Source organism: Rhipicephalus microplus, chromosome X (genome assembly GCF_043290135.1).
Source record: "Rhipicephalus microplus isolate Deutch F79 chromosome X, USDA_Rmic, whole genome shotgun sequence".
In the NCBI taxonomy this organism is placed as follows: Eukaryota; Metazoa; Arthropoda; class Arachnida; order Ixodida; family Ixodidae; genus Rhipicephalus; species Rhipicephalus microplus.
In genome coordinates this window covers 150,141,302-150,159,784 of record NC_134710.1, presented here as the reverse complement: position 1 = coordinate 150,159,784, position 18,483 = coordinate 150,141,302, and the positions used below count along the sequence as shown (strand labels likewise).

Here is an 18,483-nt window from a genome sequence, read left to right as displayed (position 1 = left end):
AGCCGTCCGTTGACCCTGGCGCCGGCGACCACGCTCGACCCACCAAAGTACGAAGTTCTTGCTGGATCAACGTAGTCCCACCTTCAGGACCCACCGATGTGCCTTGCATACGCGTGGAGACGGCCGGAACGTCTCCTCATTTCTTTCGCCGCTATCCTCAGCAGCCCTGACACGCTTTTCAGTCGCGAATAGAGCATACGACACGCGTGGATTTCGACTTTGTACGGAACCTCGCGGCGGTGCCAACGGCGACGGAATGAATTTGGCGGGAGTGTGTACATGATCGGTACCGCAGCAAACACACGTCCAATGTGTCCTGTTGGAATTTAAACAAAGCGAAGCTTCGCATCGTTGCATATAGGTCTCCCAACCTCGGTAAGGGGGCGTTGCGCCGCGCGTGTTTCGCCGCCTTTCTGACAAAAGCCGGTCGCTCGGTGCCCCGTTCCCGCCTTCTGCCTGCGCTCTCAGCACGTTCACGCGCTCTGCTCGTGCAGCGTCACCTGTGACTTGCTCCTGAGGTTTATAAAGATTGTAAAAACGTTTTCACTGTGTGAATCTCACCAGAACCAAGAGCTTTTCATTGACAATCTTTGCGGGACCAAGCAAGTGCAAGACGATGTTTTTGCCAAAGACATCGTGTTGGACTAGCTTGGTTCATGCACAGAGCTAGCTGAGCTAGTGCCATGTGCATGTCGATTGTAAACAGCCACCTTGCTAAGATATTAAAAGTGAGGTGACGGCGCGAATGTTCTATCTATGTTACCGACAAAACGAGCATTTTCTGCGGCAGTGGTATCATTTTATTTAAATTTTACAGTCGGGTCTGATTTCGATTGCTGGGTATCCAAGTTTATAGCGCGGCTTGGAATTTGATAGGAGATTGATTGATTGATTTGTGGGGTTTAACGTCTCATAACCACGCTATGATTATGAGAGACGCCGTAGTCGAGGGCTCCGGAAATTTTGACCACCTGGGGTTCTTTAACGTGCACCCAAATCCGAGCACATGGGCCTACAACATTTCCGCCTCCATCGGAAATGCAGCCGCCGCAGCCGGGATTTCATCCTGCGACCTGCGGGTCAGCAGCCGAGTACCTTAGCCACTAGACAACCGCGTTGGGGCAAATTTGTTAGGAGGTCATTGTGTATAGACTAAACTTACGTCTGTCCTGTTGAGTCCCTGACACCATTGCAATACGCAGTGTTCAGTTTCATAAGAGTTTCACTTTTGCCGAAGTTTTCATCGGATGTAAACAACGTCATATCGTAATTTCAATGCCACCTTAAATTATTTATTGCTCCTTTGAAAACATAATGGCAAGGAATTTTGCCCCACTGCGGCTATAGGGTACTCGACTGCTCACCCGCAGGTCACGGGATCGAATCCCGGCTGCGGCGGCTGCATTTCCGATGGAGGCGAAGATGCTGTAGGCCCGTGTGCTCAGATTTGGGCGCACGTGAAAGAACCCTAGGTGGTCAAAATTTCCAGAGCCCTCTACGGCGTCTCTCATAACGATATGGTAACTTTGGAACGTGAAACTCCGCATATCAATCAAAGTATTTTATGCCCACTTCGATCATACGTGTTTCCAGCATGCAGCGCATGTTTCATTCCGAATAATATGCATACCATTGATCCCGCAGCGTGTTCACCGGTTCGAATGTCGCTTTGGTTGTTTTGGCAGCTCACTTGGTTTTCGTCATGGTATACGGTACATACTACGATCGAGAATGTTTTGGTTACGCCGAAATTTGCTCCTGATAACCGCATGTTATTTCGCGACACCATCTAAAAGTTTATTACCACCTTGCTTCCTTTTTTTTAACCCGTTTTCATAGCGGCAGCTGTATCGCCCGCTGCTCAGGCGCATGCAAGGATAGAAGAGTGGATACCGTCAAGAGGATACCGTCACGGGGTAGTGACGGGGACGAAGGAAGCAGACCGTATTACGAGATGAAGATGTTCACTTGGCCGAACTTGTGAACCGTAAGCTGTAGGTCAGATGACAGCGATGCCCATTGGCACTAATAGCGGCGAAGAGAGCGTCGGCCGTCGATCAACTGGCAAGTGGCGAAGCGCGTCGACATTTATAAACGTGCCATCGAATATTCTAGCGTTATTTTTAGCGGTGTTGTAGGTTCCAAAATAATTTACAATGTTCGCGAGGTGGGCGTAATCTTAACGAAGTGATCTACTGCAGTCCTGAAGCTCCTCGAACACTGCAGGCGCGGTTTGCGCTGAAAATCACCAACGGGGCGATAACAAAACCTGAGGAGGGAATGTAGTAATATAATGTTTTACGTGCCGAAACCACGGTACCATTAGGAAGCACGCTGTAGTGTGAGAATACAGATTAATTCCGGCCACCCAAGCTTTTCTTTTTTTTGAACGTGCACCGAAATCTATTTGAGGGGTAAGGCGCGACAAGGGCAACGAACAGAGGGTGCACACACACCGAGCACCACTTCTGTTTGCATTGAAAGTCATGCCGCCGCTCACTTGAAATATGTAAAACCAACACGCCCTGCCTACTATCCTTACACCTAAATCTAATCACAGTGTTAGTACGTTTTTCTCCCATGTAAATGCAGCTGGCTTATGCAGTAATCGAACTCATGACTTCGATCCTACCATCGCAACACCTAAGTCTGCTAACTTATCGGTGGTGGGTGTTTTGCAAGACCTGTACGTATAGACACTCAGCGCGAACACGCAGCTTACATCTGTTGGCAATGAGCGGCGACGAAAAGTCTACAGCCATCCGCCGAATAACACTTGCATGGCTCACGGTACGGTATTTTAACAGTGGTGTATTAAGCCAGCAAGCTCAGCCGCTTTCGCATTACAACGTGGTTGTCTCGGAAAGCCGGTGCCCTACCTCTAAATGTACAGCGGCTGCCTGTTTGCTGTAGATTCAGTTTACAAACGCACCATCATGTTTCTCCCCGTTAATAGTTGATTATACTGTGCACGACGAAAAATTCTTCAATGTGACAAGACCGCGGGAGTATCGACTAACTGCCATAAACCACTCTTGACGCCTTTGTTCCTGGCACTGCTTGCATCGGAAACGGTAGAACTTCACGGGCAGTTGTCAGATCTTCGTCATGTTTAAACTTATGTAGCAGCTCACAATGCAGCAGGAGTGCGTGCCTGCTTTCCAGTATGACGAAGCAGTGGGGTCCATATCGCGCGAAATGCGAGATAAAGGCCCCAAAGAACACGTTTTCCATGCGTACGATGGGAAAACAACGCAAGCGCGGCCCGCCCGAGCGACCGCAGCTTTGCCCTCTCTTCGCTAGGGCGGCGAACGGCGCTGCGCAAACTTAAGCATGTTTTCCCTATTGAGGTCGTTCTAGGTCGGTACAGTGCTTCTTTTGATCCTCTGTTCCTCCCTCAAGTTTCCTTTAGGTCCCTATTTGGCGAAAACAGTGGTTCGCATTTCGACGCACGTGAGAGCATCGTCTGCCGACTCCAAGCCAAGCAGCAGAACGCATGCGCAACCTGCGCTGGCACCACCCCCTCCCCCCTTCCCATATAAGAGGGGCACCCCGCCGTTGAAGAAATTAGGTGCCTTTCTTCCTTTTCTAACCACTATACCACCACCCACCACCACCAGCCCCTACGCCACGCCTGCTTCTGGGCAGGCTGGCTTTTCCCGTGTACACATCGCTGCTGCGGGAAAAATAGCACCATCGACACAGTGACGATAAAGCAGCGGCTGGCAGTTTCAACAGGATAAACGCCCGTACGCAGGGTTGGCTGTTATTTATCTGACCTTCTTTTGAATTGCTGTAATACCTGCTGTAATTGATTAATTTCTTTATTAACAGTCTGCTAACGGTGCACGTATCAGAAGTGTGTTCGTTTGCAATGAGTATATAGATTGATTGATATGTGGAATTTAACGTCTCAAAACCACCATATGATTATGAATTCATAAGAGGTGCCATAGTGAATGGCTCCGTAAATTTCGACCACATGGGGTTCTTTAACGTGCACCCATATCTGAGCACACGGGCGTACAGCATTATCGCCTCCACCGCAAACGCAGTCGCCGCAGGCGGGATTCCATCCCGAGACATGCGGGTCAGCATCAGAGTAACTTAGCCACTAGACCACCGCGGTGGGGTGGTATATAGAGGCCCTCCATGCGGCACCAGTGCAACCGCAATGGCTTCGGAAGCCTTCGTAATGCTCTTTGTTGGCATCGGAAAGCCTGGGCTATAAAAACAGCCTCGCGCGCTTCGCTCACAGGAAAAAGGAGAAAAAAAAAATCACTCTCACTGACCGGTAATGTATCACGTGAAGGTAAATAAAACGCGAAAAGTTGGTGAAAAGAAATGATATCTTTTACTTGTACTCGTCGAGAAGCACCGCGAAAGTAAGCAGCTGTAACGATAAAGATATACAGGTAATCTTAATGAAAACTGTTGGCATGAATGTCTGCTAGAGTGCCCCAACGGATACGCACTGTGGCCTGCTAAGGAACTCTATCTAACTATAGGCTGCACGGAAGTTATATCTTCGCAATATAGCTATGTCATCGTCAGTGATTTTTAGGTGTGAAGCTCCTAATGGCGTGACTTGTGCGTCCCCCATTGTCGTAGTGCGTAACCTGGGGCACATACCCGCATATCAGTGGCACATACCCGCCCTCAGGCACATATCCGCATGTCCACATGTTACGAAAAACGTAGCACGGCGTCGATATCACGCTCTCGGTGTTAACAAAGCGCTGACAGCAGAAATGTGGTACATACCCTCGTTTAGTCCTTGAATTATCCACTGGATGGCGGTACTTGTATATGATGAATATATGATAAAAAGAACCGAGATGATGGTACTTTAAGTGTTCACTAGATGGACGAACGGACGCGCGAACAGACAGACAAGCAGACGGACAGACACACGGACGGACGCATGAACGGACGCACGAACGGGCGCACGTTTGGATGGACTGACGTACGGACGCACGGACGGACGGACGGTAGCACGACCGAATTGACGGACGCTTCGCCCCACTCATCATCATTCATTCCGTGTATATGCTGTGATTTTTTTCATTTACTGTATAGGATACATTGGTCTGAAATGGGCTGTTATAATTGCAACCCGTCGCCTGCTTGACGTTCTACGAGCCGATCAGCAGAACCGTTTCTATGCACACGTGGCACTCGCTTTGCATGACAATCTTCGTTCAGTTTAAGAGCACTGTGGGGCTGGTAAGTAGCTTTCACACGAGCGCCTTGTTGAACTGAACTCGCACCACCGAATTGCATCCACCTGCGGAATGCGATATACCCGCTGGTGCCCGCTACTCAAACGTCGCCTGAAGCCAAATAGTTAATGCATTGATGCCTGCGTTATTTCCACCCTTATACATTTAGTACAACCTCCGCTTCCGACTGAGTTACTTCTGACACCTCTGTTTTAAGTGATTATCATACCAGAAGCAACATAATTTATTTGTGAACGTATACCTTTAACACACTTTTGGTATAACACCAAGAGTGAAGAATATGATATTTTTTTTCTGATGTCACCGATAGTGGGCTGAGCCGTTCAATACTAAGGAATGCTCAGCTTTCAAACAAAAAGCCAATCCCGCACGCTTTTGCCAACTACGAGTAAGATTTCTTCGTGCAGCTATTAACTGCCTCTCATACCTTTATTCATACCTGTATTTGACGAAGACATGTTCATCAGCAGAGTTAACATTTGGGGTCTTCATCTATACGAGTGATCTCACCTCTCTTGCACTCATGCGCACACACCACCTTCGCGAAAAATTAAGAACACACACTAGGAACCGGTTGTCCCGCAACCCCAGGAACGGCCTAATTGAGTGCTTGTTTAACTGCCATATCTAATAATGTAGGCAATTGATCAGAACCCAGTAGTCCCGAATGCCATTTATTAGTACCATGGTAATCTTTCAAACTCGCTTAGAAAAGCGATGAACATCCCACATGGACTTCGGGAACACTGCTTCTGTTAATTTAGGCTTACTTAAATAGAATCGTTGCGGCTCGTTATCGCTAAACTTGGTGCAGCAAACTTGCCCACAGACGCAGAGAGAGAAAGAGAGAGAGAGAGGCTGGCAGTATTCCGCATGCTAGAACGCGGCCTCACAAACTGTCTCACGCTGTGAATGTAAACGTTGGTTAAATGATCACTGAGCGTAGTTGTTATTGAACTTTACTCACATAGACTGGACAATTGGCAGGGATCAAAGCGAAAATTTGTCCACAAGCACAGTAAGACACTCAATTCTGGAACGGGATTTTTCCTAATTAAAAAAAGGGAAATCTATGAAACAGCTCGATAAGCTCGACGGCAACCTGACTCCATTTTTACAGGTTCAACAACGCAAGAGAACCAGTGACCGTATTCTGTGACGCGCCCTTTCATTACTTCTCGTTCTTTGTCATTTCAAAGGACGCCATTATTGCGGGGATCGTCCACTCTGTGCGATGGTCGAGAAGAGATTACAATGCGAAATGAATCGCTACAATACAAGGTAACAGACAGTTCACAGGCATCTCCGTCGTCCTACAGTGTCGATCGTCGCTCAACTTATATCGTCTGCACCACTAGGGAAGCGTTCGGCCCGCACGGCGAGTCGAGAATGAGGCGCTAATTCACAGCGTGTTGGGAGAGGCATTCTTCATGTAAGCGTTCTCGTAAGTCTCGCCCCAAGGACAGTCCACGCTATTTATCACCACGTCGTCTTCTCTTTCGCTGTCGCCAGCCCATGTCTCGGGGCCGGTTTGCAGACGCGCGCTGCGGGGGAAGAAATGTCTGTATAGTCGACGGTAGCTCCTACACGCCGCCGTAAAGACGTTGTGTCGAGTGATGAGCCGTGCCTGACCGCCTTGTTTGTCTCTCGCTCTCCAGGCGGAATAAGCTCTACGCTTCTCTCCCCCACCGCGCGAAACGAGGTCGGGAGTTCAACGTACGCCATATTAAGCTTCTAAATCGGGCCAGCTGATAAAACGGACGACGGAAAACGGGTGGCGCTGCCGAGTTCCTCTTTTCGAGAGCCCTCCCCAAATCCGGCTGACCGCTCGTAATTTGCCAACCGACGCAGGTTCCCCCCTGCGGAGGCCTGCGCCGCACGCGCCAGCCGTCGGCGATCTGTCGAATGACGCGATAGACAACGCGATATGGTACGGCGCGAAAGCGATTTCGGCACCCGGTGTGGAGGCACGCACTTTGAACTCGTCCGGCACGCGCGTTACACAACGCTCTCTTCTTCCACACAGCTGACCTGACCGCTGCCCTGCTCTCTTCCGAAGCTGCCAGTAGGACGCCGCGCAGAACGGACGATAACCAGGGAAAAAGGCTGCAGCTGCGCGAACGATAACTGCAACCCGCATCTCTGTTGGACGTATTCGCACCGAGAAAGATATTTCCTGACAGAGTAACTAATATTCACGTTGTTGAGTGCAACACGATTTCATGCTGTGGCTGTTCACAATTACAAAAAAAAAAAAAACTTCTCCCGCTAAAGAGAACAATGTAAAGATGCGAAGCAGTGGTTTCTCCCTGTGTCCGCTTTTTAAGAGGGAAAGAGCAGTGATGGTACGCAGCAGGTAAGAATGTCACAGGCACGGGACTGTTGAAGATGTCATTTCTCCTGAAGGGCCCACGGCAACGAGCAGGAACGTGCAACGTATTCTGATGAGTTTCTCGCGAGACACTGGGCTGTGTGACATTTTGTGACTAACCGCTCTTATTCAAAAGATGCTCATGCGGAACAATTGCCGGCTACGAAGGCCAGGCTAACCTTGCCTATTGCACCACCACCACCGAAGCAGCGGGCGCTAACGGCCGAACTATATGCAGCACTTTCGCCGGCTTTTTCTGGTGTTCCGTTTCTCAGCGTCACGATATAAACGCCGCCAGAGAGGGCGGCTAGCCACATGGAAAGCGCCCAGACCCACCCCGGCACAGCGCCACACATTGTGTCGAAGAGAATGAAGCCGACACCACGCAAAGCAGTGTACAGTGTCAATCAACGAAGCAGCAATAAGTATTCCTAAATACAGTTTCCATATCTCATTTGCAGTTCTGAGGTGAAGAAAACAAATCACAGTATACCACCAAAGCGTTTTTTTTACTGTTGTGTTTGCAGCTTTGGCTATATTCGCAGTTGTAGCATTGTAACGTTCGTTACATATTGCCACAGAAGGTGCGAATGCTCGAGCGCTACGCACACTATACTTTGTGAATTAGGGGTAGCGACCAAGCAAAACGCCGACAGCACCGTGACAAGCCAGGCTAATCGCAGTGCATGCGCCTGCATGTCCTGCATGCGCAAGAGCTCCAACCGAAGGGCCAGAGCGCGTGACGAAGGAAGAAAGTGAGGTTAGAGGCCAGTGCACGCTCATGATATCGACAGACTACGCGTTCACTCTCTTTCGTCCTCGTTCGCGCTATCTGTTACGCCGACACCGACGGCGACGCCGCTCAAGACAGGAAAGGACGCGCTTCGCTTTAATGTGTCAGCAAGTATAATAAAAAGCATTCCACAAATGCACGAAACACAAGCGTGTTAAAAAAAAAAAAAACGTCGGTCATGCACGGAACAAGCTGCGCAGTCACATTGATAGCTGGAGAAAGCGGCCTTGCTAGAGCCCGCTGTAAACTCTTTTGGGGTAACTAATTCGAGTGCACTTGCCCGTTATCCACCAAGTCCTAAACAATCATACTTTTTAGCGCGAGAGCACAGTGAGCTCTTCACGCAGTAATTTTGGTGTCTGCATCGGTTTCGGGGGCGGCGTCGCTGCATGGTTGTGAGCGAGAAATCGACGTTGTCTGTGAGCAAAAATTTGACCTATAGATGTAAATAAATAAATAAATAAATAAATAAATAAATAAATAAATAAATAAATAAATAAATAAATAAATAAATAAATAAATATTGATTGATTTAACGTCCCAAAACCACCATTTGATTATGAGAGACGCCGTAGTGGAGGGCTCCGGAAATTTTGACCGCCTGGGGTTCTTTAACGTGCACCCAAATCTGAGCACACGGGCCTACAACATTTACGCCTCCATCGGAAATGCAGCCGCCACAGCCGGGATTTGATCCCGCGACCTGCGGGTCAGCAGCCGAGTACCTTAGCCACTAGACCACCGCGGCGGGGCGCAATTAATAAATAAATAATACAGAAATATTCGTTCCGAGTGCGAATCGAACGCTGGGCTTTTGTCAAAAGAGTTCTATCGCGGAGCTACGACATAACAACTTCATGTAGTGCGAAGAGTCTCCTTTTCGCATATAACATTATTGCGTGGCAGAACCATAGAATTGTACCTGGCATTAAAACATACGCATTGCACAGTGAGTGATGGTTTAAAGCAGCCTACATATTACAAAGTGTGCAGGTGCGTGTGGTGCCTCACGGTCGTGTAGTGGGTACTTAACCAACTTGCAGAAGGAAAGACTACGACTTAGTGGGCACTTCGCCACTGTACTTGCAGTAAGCAACCTAGGAAAGTTTGCAACGGCCAATGTCGGGTGCGCTATATAATGCTGCTTTCCTTGCGGCCCGATTAAAGGCGATGCGCACGGGACGCAATTGCACTAACGCGTTCTACTCTTCAAGGCGAAGCTCAAGAATCTTCCAAGGTTTTTGTGAAGTAGGAACCTATTATGCCATCATTCGTCATTCTGCGGGGAAGTGAGGTACCCAGCGCGTATCCCTAAGCATTTGGTGCTTTGTTGATGCTGTGAGTGATGACGTTTAAAAATAATGGCCCAGCCTTTTGTAGTGGGTGAGAATCTTCAAAGCGGGTATTCTTTGCGCGATTCGCCGTGTATGACGCCTGACTGTTACTATCCTTTTCTATTACGCTGTATTGCATGTGTTAACGTGACGCCTTTACACGGTAATTCTGCAAAAAAAATTTCAAGCTTGGCTTATGGTAGGATGATCGACGGCCTCGCCGAGGGTCCGAGTTCAACTCCCATTCGGTCTTGAACGTTCTTTCTTTAGGGACGAAGCTTCTCTTGCTCGGGGCAAGTCACTCGTCGCGCCTTGTCCACTATAGTTCTCGAGGCGAGCGCATTTGACACGCTTTTTTTCTCATCGCTCCGAGAGTGCACATCTCCACGCAGCTATACTCATCCTGAGCACCTTGAAAGCGAAGACAGTGGCGTGCAGAACTCGCAACATGGCTGCAATGCGGGCCCACCGCCATGACCCCAAGGTGAGAGCTCGTGAGACCGAAGAAAGACGCCGGCGTCGGCAGGAATCACAAGTCATGACCAACATCGATCTGGAGGCGGCGGCAGCGGCGAGGGCTCACGCAGCCAAAGCAAAGCGGGCTCGTCAACAAGCGGATCCCAAAGTGAGAGCCCACGAAGCAGAGGCGGCACGCAAATGGCGGCAAGAGAAAACCTCGAATCGGAGTGGGCGCGGGAAGCAACGGTCAAGCGCCGAAAGAGGTCGCTATAGCTTAGCTTGTTGGCGCCGACGCGCCCTTCAAGCGTGACTTCCTCGGTCACTCGTTCGGCCACAGCTGTAAGGTATGTTTGACATGGTTTGACAACAGCTCATGGTTTGACAAGAGCCTGACCACCATCTCCTCCATCTGCAACGACCAGTCCCGTGCCAACACTGCAACTTCTCATCGAAGATGATCTCGCCACGAACTTCAGCGACCCCAAAATATTGATCTTCGAAGAAAAACGCGTCCCACTGCTTTGTGATAAAAATGTAATCCTTGCATACAATTTCATCGATATGTAAATGTTTTAAATATTGTGTGTATATATAAGTGTATATAATAGCATCAATGTGTAAATAATGACCATCGTATATGTAAGTGTATATACGATCACCCCTATCACAACGTGTCGAGCCGTTATGTGATGTGTGGCCGAATGCTTCACGGCGGGATTTTTCGATTTTCGCGTTATAGCAGTCACGGACGCCGCCTGCGGCGGCGGACAACTATGTCACCAAAACGACTGTTTTTGTTATCTCATAACAGCTTTTGCTGTAAAACTGGGACGGGCATATAAAGAATATAGAGAAAAGCCACGCTCGGCACACGCGTGAAACACCACTATGCAGCATAAACGCACAGTTCCGACATACAGAGGGCGTCGCACATACACCGTTAGTCCGACACCCTCGCTACTATTTGAGAGATCCCGTATCAGCGAAAAAGGAAAATAGACAGACCAAACTCAACCCGATGATCGATGAAATAGCTGCTACTAGTGGCTGTGAAAGCATACATATTCCCCGAGTCACGCTAGAGCTCGCATGTAAATGAAGACAAGGCCATGCACGAAATGCCCCTTCACATATCCAAAGAAAGTTGACGTTCGAGCTGGTAGATCGTAAACAAAATAAAAAAAGAACCTAAAAAAAGAATCCCGAGTTTTCTATACGCGAAGGACATGTCAGAAGCCGAGAGCTCTCGAGTGATATGTGGTTTTTCTCTAAAGGACATAGTACATTCGTCTTCAACAGTGTACGCTACTTCGGCTGCAAGTGGGACATTGATCAGTTGCGACTTACGTAAACAGCTTGTGTTGCAGAACAGGATGAAACTGCTTGACACATTTTGCGAGATGTGACTTGGAACTGCAAAACTCGATGCACGTTTGTTAGTTCAGTTGTCACAATTCGCACATATACGTCATTATATTTATGATAGTTGCCGTATGGTTCGAGTAAACGAACTTGTGTTCGCCACCATTCTGCTCGTCCCGTCTGTTTCGACACCGTTGCGCGGCGAAAATCCGCATAAATGGAAAGAGAGATGAGATGGAAATCTCGCGCCTAACTACAGGAATGTAGTTAACAGACCTTGTTATTAAACAAGTATACCTGTATAACCCCTAGACATATCTGTCTACGGGTAAACCGGCAGCAGGAGACGATTGAATAACAGCGGAATGGTCAACGACAGTTCAAATGCTTCGCCTAAAGGTTCGCAGCGCCTTGTTCCGCACGAATAGGCGTCCCTGTTTTACGGCAACAAAAGACAAGCTCATACCTATATGATGTTTTTTATATACAGTGAGCAACCGGTTTTTCAGGACAACATTCCTAACTTGAGGAGCAGACCAGCGAGTGGCCGGAATACGTGTAATGAATTCCAATCAAGAACATCGTGCAAGCCTTTAATAATTCTGTAGAAACAGCAACATAAATCAATAAATAAATAAATAAATAAATAAATAAATCGTGAAAGAATGCAAGAAATTTATGAAGGTTATTTTAACACTAAAACCAATGTCTTGTTTGCCACTGCGCACCAGGCGGTGTGGGAAGAATAGCCAGACAATTAAGAAAGAAAGATAGGCAAATCAAGACAAAAAGAGCACCTGCAAACAACCACTACTGTTAACGGTACAGGATAAGGCTCGTCAGTACAACTGTCGTAAACCATTCATGAGCTGCTGTGCAGGGGGTAATGTAAAAGAAACGAGAAGGATAGAAACCGTTCTCTAGTTTCTAGTCGACTTCTCTCTCTTTCCCTTCAGTCGTCTTCTCTCTCTATATAAAAAATTTGAAGTACATAGTTCACAAAAGCAAAGCCACTGCTCAGTTCTCGTGGAAAACACTAGACAAAATTAGTCTTGTTACATAGAGGCTCGTACCAAAATGTTACCTTGTCGAACGCTTTCGGGGTATGGCCATATTCAGGAGTTTCCTGTCATGGGTGTGAGAGTGAATGCTTTTCGTAAATTTGACATACATTCATATAGCAATATATTTTGCAAGTAGCGCTGCAGAGTAAAAAAAAAACCACGACGTAGTTTGAAACCATGACCACCGCTGCACGAACACGCATGCAAAAAAGCAACTGCCAAAAGCAGACGTCTAGAGGATGAGGTCCTGCCGCAACTAAGCCAATTTTTACTATTTTATTTTTATTCATTTCATTTGCAGTCTATTAGAGGCAACATGCTACACCTCAAGTCACTAAGTCACTGGCCGCTTTATTATATATATATATATATATATATATATATATATATATATATATATATATATATATATATATATATATATATATATATATATATATATATATATATATATATATATATATATAATAAGGGAAAGAAGTGTATACCTAAGGGCTCGTTTTTCCGTGTTTTTAACACAATAATAATGAGATATAACAGACAGTAATGCCAAGGAATGTACAGGGGAAGTTATTAACATTAATGGAATGTAATTAAGAAGAAAGAAAAGTGGATGAAAAAATTACCAACTGTAAGCAGGAAACGAACGTACGACCTTCGAATTACGCGTTCGATGCTCTAACCACTGAGCTACCACAGCGGCACTCCCTCCATCCACTTTTTTGGGTTTATCTGTGAATTTTAGAAGTAGGAGCGACAGTCAGCGCCATCTATAAGCCAAACAACGAGTGTGAAAACACTCTTATGCGCATGTAGATAGATGCGCATGTAGATATATATATATATATATATATATATATATATATATATATATATATATATATATATATATATATATATATATATATATATATATATATATATATATATATATATACGCACCAGCATCAGTTGTCCGCTCGCTGACTGCAGCTTACGGAACGATCCCGAATAAACGAGCAGCCAAATATAAGCGCGCGTTTACAAGTGCACCCACGCCCAAGCAGCAGATCATCACTTTTGCGCTTCGCATACGCAGCCGCAGGCGCCGTTATGCCAAACAACCCCCTCACCAAGCGAAAAAAAAAAGCTTGAAAAGCGAATACGGCACCCGAGCGCTATTTTTAGGACGGCGCAGGCGGTTTCCAGCAAACGAGCGGGCGATTCCCTTTACAGCAATCCGCAGGATACAGTGTTTTGTTTCCCTCATTCACCGCACGTATATGGTCCGGTGTTCTCACGACCGCTCCGCAATAGAACATGCCTCGGAAAGAGAATCGACGAGAGTGTGGTCGAACACAGCGGTGGAAGCTTCGCTTTTCTGTTTGCTTGCGCCGCACGTTCTCAAAGCGAGTTCGCAATGCTGCACCGATATCGGGCTTTCGTCACGTTTTCTCCCCCGCTGCCCTTTATGCGAATGATTCAATACGCTGCAACGTCGTGGCCTCTCCGCAAGCACCTTTCTTCTTGCTCACGCTGTACAAGCGCAGGAGAACAAGTGAAGCCCTCAAAACGGCGCCCACGTCACAGCAGTCGCGGCGGTATAGGGTTATGGACCATCCGGTTGCCAATCAATAAATGTGCGTGCGCCGGTAAGCCTTCAGTGGCTTATATCTGGAACTGACCGCTCGGTATGATTACGACCTTCACTGCAGCCTTGCAAAAACGTCTAGAAGCTTATAGCTGTTTATCGCAGATGAGGCCCGCTACTTTGCGGGTCAATCAACAAGCTTCCAGGAAAAGGGCAGGGTGACATTTACATCTCCCAGTGCCTTGTCGCTTTTACAATGCTAATAATGATACTGCTGGATTTTTAAATGCCTGACAAAAGGACGATGTAATAACAGTGAAGGACTACAGATTAATTTAGACCAACGAAGTTCTTCAACGTGCACCTTAATCGAAGCAGACAGGTGGTATCTACATAAATTTCGCCCCCATGTGGCCATCATGACCGTTAAGCGAAGCCGAGCTCTCGAGCTTAGCAGCCTTAAGAATGCTGCTCGCGTCAGTGGCTTAGCCAGGATGTGGCACACCGGACCCGTGCCCGCCACCCCCGAAATTTTGTTTCGCCATGACATATGATTGATTGATATGTGTGGTTTAACGTCCCAAAACCACTGAGAGACGCCGTATATAGTGGAGCGCTCTGGAAATTTCGACCACCTGGGGTTGCTTAACGTGCACCCAAATCTGAGCACACGGGCCTATACAGCATTTCCGCCTCCACCGGAAATGCAGACGCCGCAGCCGGGATTCGATCCCGCGACCTGCGGATCAGCTGCTGAGCGCCTTAGCCCCTAGACTACCGCGGCGGGGCTTTCGCCATGGAATATAGAGACCAAAGAGACACTCGATCACATACGCCGGCTCATGTCCAACTTCAGATAATTGAGGTGCCATCTTCCCCCCCACCCCCTTCCCTCGAAAACGTTCCTGGCTCCGCTCATAGCTAGCGTAGATCACTGATCACAACGCAAAATCTAGAAATACCCAAATTGGACAAAGCATTTTTTTTTAGCCATTCCATACTGTGAAGAGTATGTATCGAGTCGGGGTGACTGTTTTTTCGAGGAATGTCGGCGACACACGAACGTCTGAAAATTCAATTGATAGTACACGCATGTTCTGGTAATCTCTGCTACTGTTCACTTTAATTGTGCAGAAATAGCGGTCGCTTTAGATGAGCGAATCTTTTTGAATGGCGCGGTACACGAGCAAACTGTCAGATACATGTGTGAGGCCCTGCCACGCGGAATGTTCGGTGTTGAAAGTGGAGAGTTAGTTACACCTTAGCTTGACGCGCTTTGGCAACTAAGACGCCGTGTGTCCGTTTTGTGAAGCTTATGTAGTTCTGAAGATATGCTTTTGTACAAGACTTTTTCCTTTTCGCTTGAATGAGTGGTGAACACTGTTTAGTCGAATTGTTTGTTATACTATAATGGCGGCAGGTTGCTAAGCTCGCTACAGTTGCTAAGCTGAGCATCTAAAAGATGACTTTATACGTTTTCAGCTGCCTAGAGTTTTGTGTAGAATGCAGAATTGACCATCGGATTACATAAACTGACTGCACAGCTGTGCGGACCAAAGCGAAAGTCGTAGCACCAACAGTTGCATTCGCAAGCGCGTACCTAAGCGAACTTCGTTGGTTTCACAGGCTCTCTGCACCGGCTATTTTCTGGATAGCTGCGGCGACTGCCTGAATTTTCATCTGTGCATCGTACACGTCCATGCGCGAAAAAGACTTCTCTTCTGGCCTTGGCGCATATTGCGCTGAAGCCACCCCTCAAGCTGGCACCAGGCGGCCCGATTCCCTGCTATAAAAGCCCTCACAGCGAGAGCATCACTGTCGAAGCAGCAGCAGCAGTTGCATTCGCAAGCACACAGCTAAGCGAACTTCCTTGGCTTCACAAGTTGGTTGCTTTTATTTTTGACACTTTCCTAGAATTAGCCAATCTATCAAATACTACTGCTGCTGTTGGTGCTACTGTTTTTTTTTTTGTTACTGCTTGTATGCTGATCTTGTACTCACGAATTCAGCCATTTTCAGAATGCCGACGAACGCCGAACTCTCTAAGCGAGTAGACGAGCTAGAAGCATTATTAAGCATCAGTTGAACGAACTAGTCGATTGACTTGTAGCTAGTATACAAACGAAGCTTCATGGCACTGACTTAGACTTTGGTGGATTGAAAACTGAAGTTGGTCGTATGGATGACAGTTTAAAGCTCCTAAACGAGGTAGTCGAGTCCACTCGCTCTCAGCAGCGCGAGCTGCCTGCCGCAAACCACGCTTTGAAAGCAGAAAATGAGGCCCTTCAAAGAAAATTCACTGACCTTGAGCAGTACTCAAAGTTAAATAACTTGGGAATAACAGAGGCGCCCTCTCTACACAAGGGGAGTATTGTTCCGCAATCCTAACTGCCATCGGCGACAAAATAAACTGTAAGGTCTCAGCCAGCGATGACCTTACAGCCACAGTGCATCGTGTAGCTGCAAAGTCTGGTCAGAAGAACATTATTGTGCAGTATTGCTTTCGCGAAAAAAGACATAGTCCACGAAAAAAGCGAGAAGGGCCCGGCTGAACACCCGAAGTATAGGGTATTCAGGAAAAAACCCACAAGCAATATTTGTCAATGGGCACCTACCTCCAGACAATAAGAAGCGTTTCTTCTCTAGGGCGCTACCCTTAAAAAAAAAAAAAGGCTGGTAGTTCATCTGGACAGAAAATTACCTGATCAAGGTGCGGAAATCTCCCGACCGTCGAGTATTTCTCATTGCCTCCGATTCTGATTTATGAAATATTGCGTAAAGGTTGCATAAGTAGTCCAGTAGTCAATTTTTCAGTTTTGTGAAATGGCTTTATACGTTTTACCTCACAATCTTGAAACCTATTTTTCCTTGTCTGTCGCTCGCTAATCCATTTCAGTGCATGCAGTGTGCCAAAAAAAAAAAAAAGGATGGTATCACAACTTTTTTATCATCGACTAGTCATAAGTTTTCTGTTATTTGCATTAGTGAAACATGGCTCTGTGCATCTCACAATCTCTTGTATACCTTCCCTCCATACTCAGCTGAATATTGCCACCGCGATAACAGTAATCGTGGTGGTGTGGCTATTTTCGTATCCTCGTAATATCACACTGCATGATAGATATAAAAAGTATTCTAATCTATTAGAAAAAGTGCTCAAATAGGCTGAAAAATGGTATTATGAAAATGAAATCAAGTGCTTGTAATGGGTAGATCCAATCAGACTGCCGAAATTTTAACGATAAAGTCAGGAGATCTTCTCGATAATCCCACAGGTATTGGAAACTGTTTTATTAACCTTTGTATTGACAACCAAAGGCATGATGATCCACTGACGAAGTTTTACCCACGTATGCCTCATAGCTTTTTTTTTTTTTCTTCACCCTGCTACACCTGAAGAAATTGCCACTCTCATATCTAGTTTAAAAAATGCGGGACCTGGTCTTGATAATTTCTAGCCATCTGTCATAAAAACAATAGCAGGTTCAATATCAAAAACATTTTGTCACGTAGTCAGTTTTATTTTTACTACAGGAATTTTGCCAAGTTCATTAAAGAAGGCCGAAATAATCCCTGTTTTCAAGAAGGGGGATAAGCGTCACATACCTAACTATCGTCCTATAGCTATGCTTCCATTCATTAGTAAAGTTGTCGAAAAAATAATCGCGACACACTTGAATTCCTATTTATCCAAATTTCGTATCCTATCAACAAATCAATTCATATTTAGGGAGGGCTATTCAACTGATATAGCATTAATATATTTGACAGAAAGCATCCGATAGGCAATTGATTCAGAAAACTGGGCCGGGGCATTATTTATTGATCTGTCTAAAGCATTAGATTCACTTGCTCACAACATTATTTTTGCTTAATTAATTAAATCCCACTGGTATAACAGGCCGGGTACTCAAATACTACGGAACTATTAGGAAGACAGATAATACGTTGTATCAATATCTAACACTTACTCACACCCTAAAACAAGTAACGTTGGAGTACCACAGGGATCAATATTAGATCTTCTCTTATTCTTAGTATATATAAATGACCCATGAAAATGCCTAAAATCCTCTGACTGTATTCTTTACGGAGACGACACTATTATTTCCTGCTCAGATAATAACATTGATTCATTTTTGTGTAAACGTAACCACGACGTGGATAACATAGTTACCTGGTGTCAACAAAATAAACTACACATTTGCGAAATTCAAGTTCGTTATTTTCTCCTGTAAGCAAAATCATTTTTCAGGATCTCCAACATTAAGATTTGATTCAAACGCA

The 18,483-nt window shown here is 46.3% G+C and overlaps 1 protein-coding gene and 1 long non-coding RNA gene across 6 annotated transcripts in view; one reads left to right on the top strand and one right to left on the bottom strand.

Annotated features, from left to right (window-relative positions):
* LOC119177026 (TOX high mobility group box family member 3) overlaps nucleotides 1–18,483 on the bottom strand; it is a 564,847-nt gene that overhangs the window by 323,527 nt on the left and 222,837 nt on the right. The gene's annotated exons all lie outside the window — the stretch shown is intronic.
* LOC142775824 (uncharacterized) overlaps nucleotides 1–18,483 on the top strand; it is a 272,279-nt gene that overhangs the window by 190,191 nt on the left and 63,605 nt on the right. The window contains exon 2 of the long non-coding RNA XR_012887050.1: nucleotides 15,823–16,078. This is a non-coding gene — a long non-coding RNA (uncharacterized LOC142775824). The remainder of the gene's footprint in view (nucleotides 1–15,822; nucleotides 16,079–18,483) is intronic.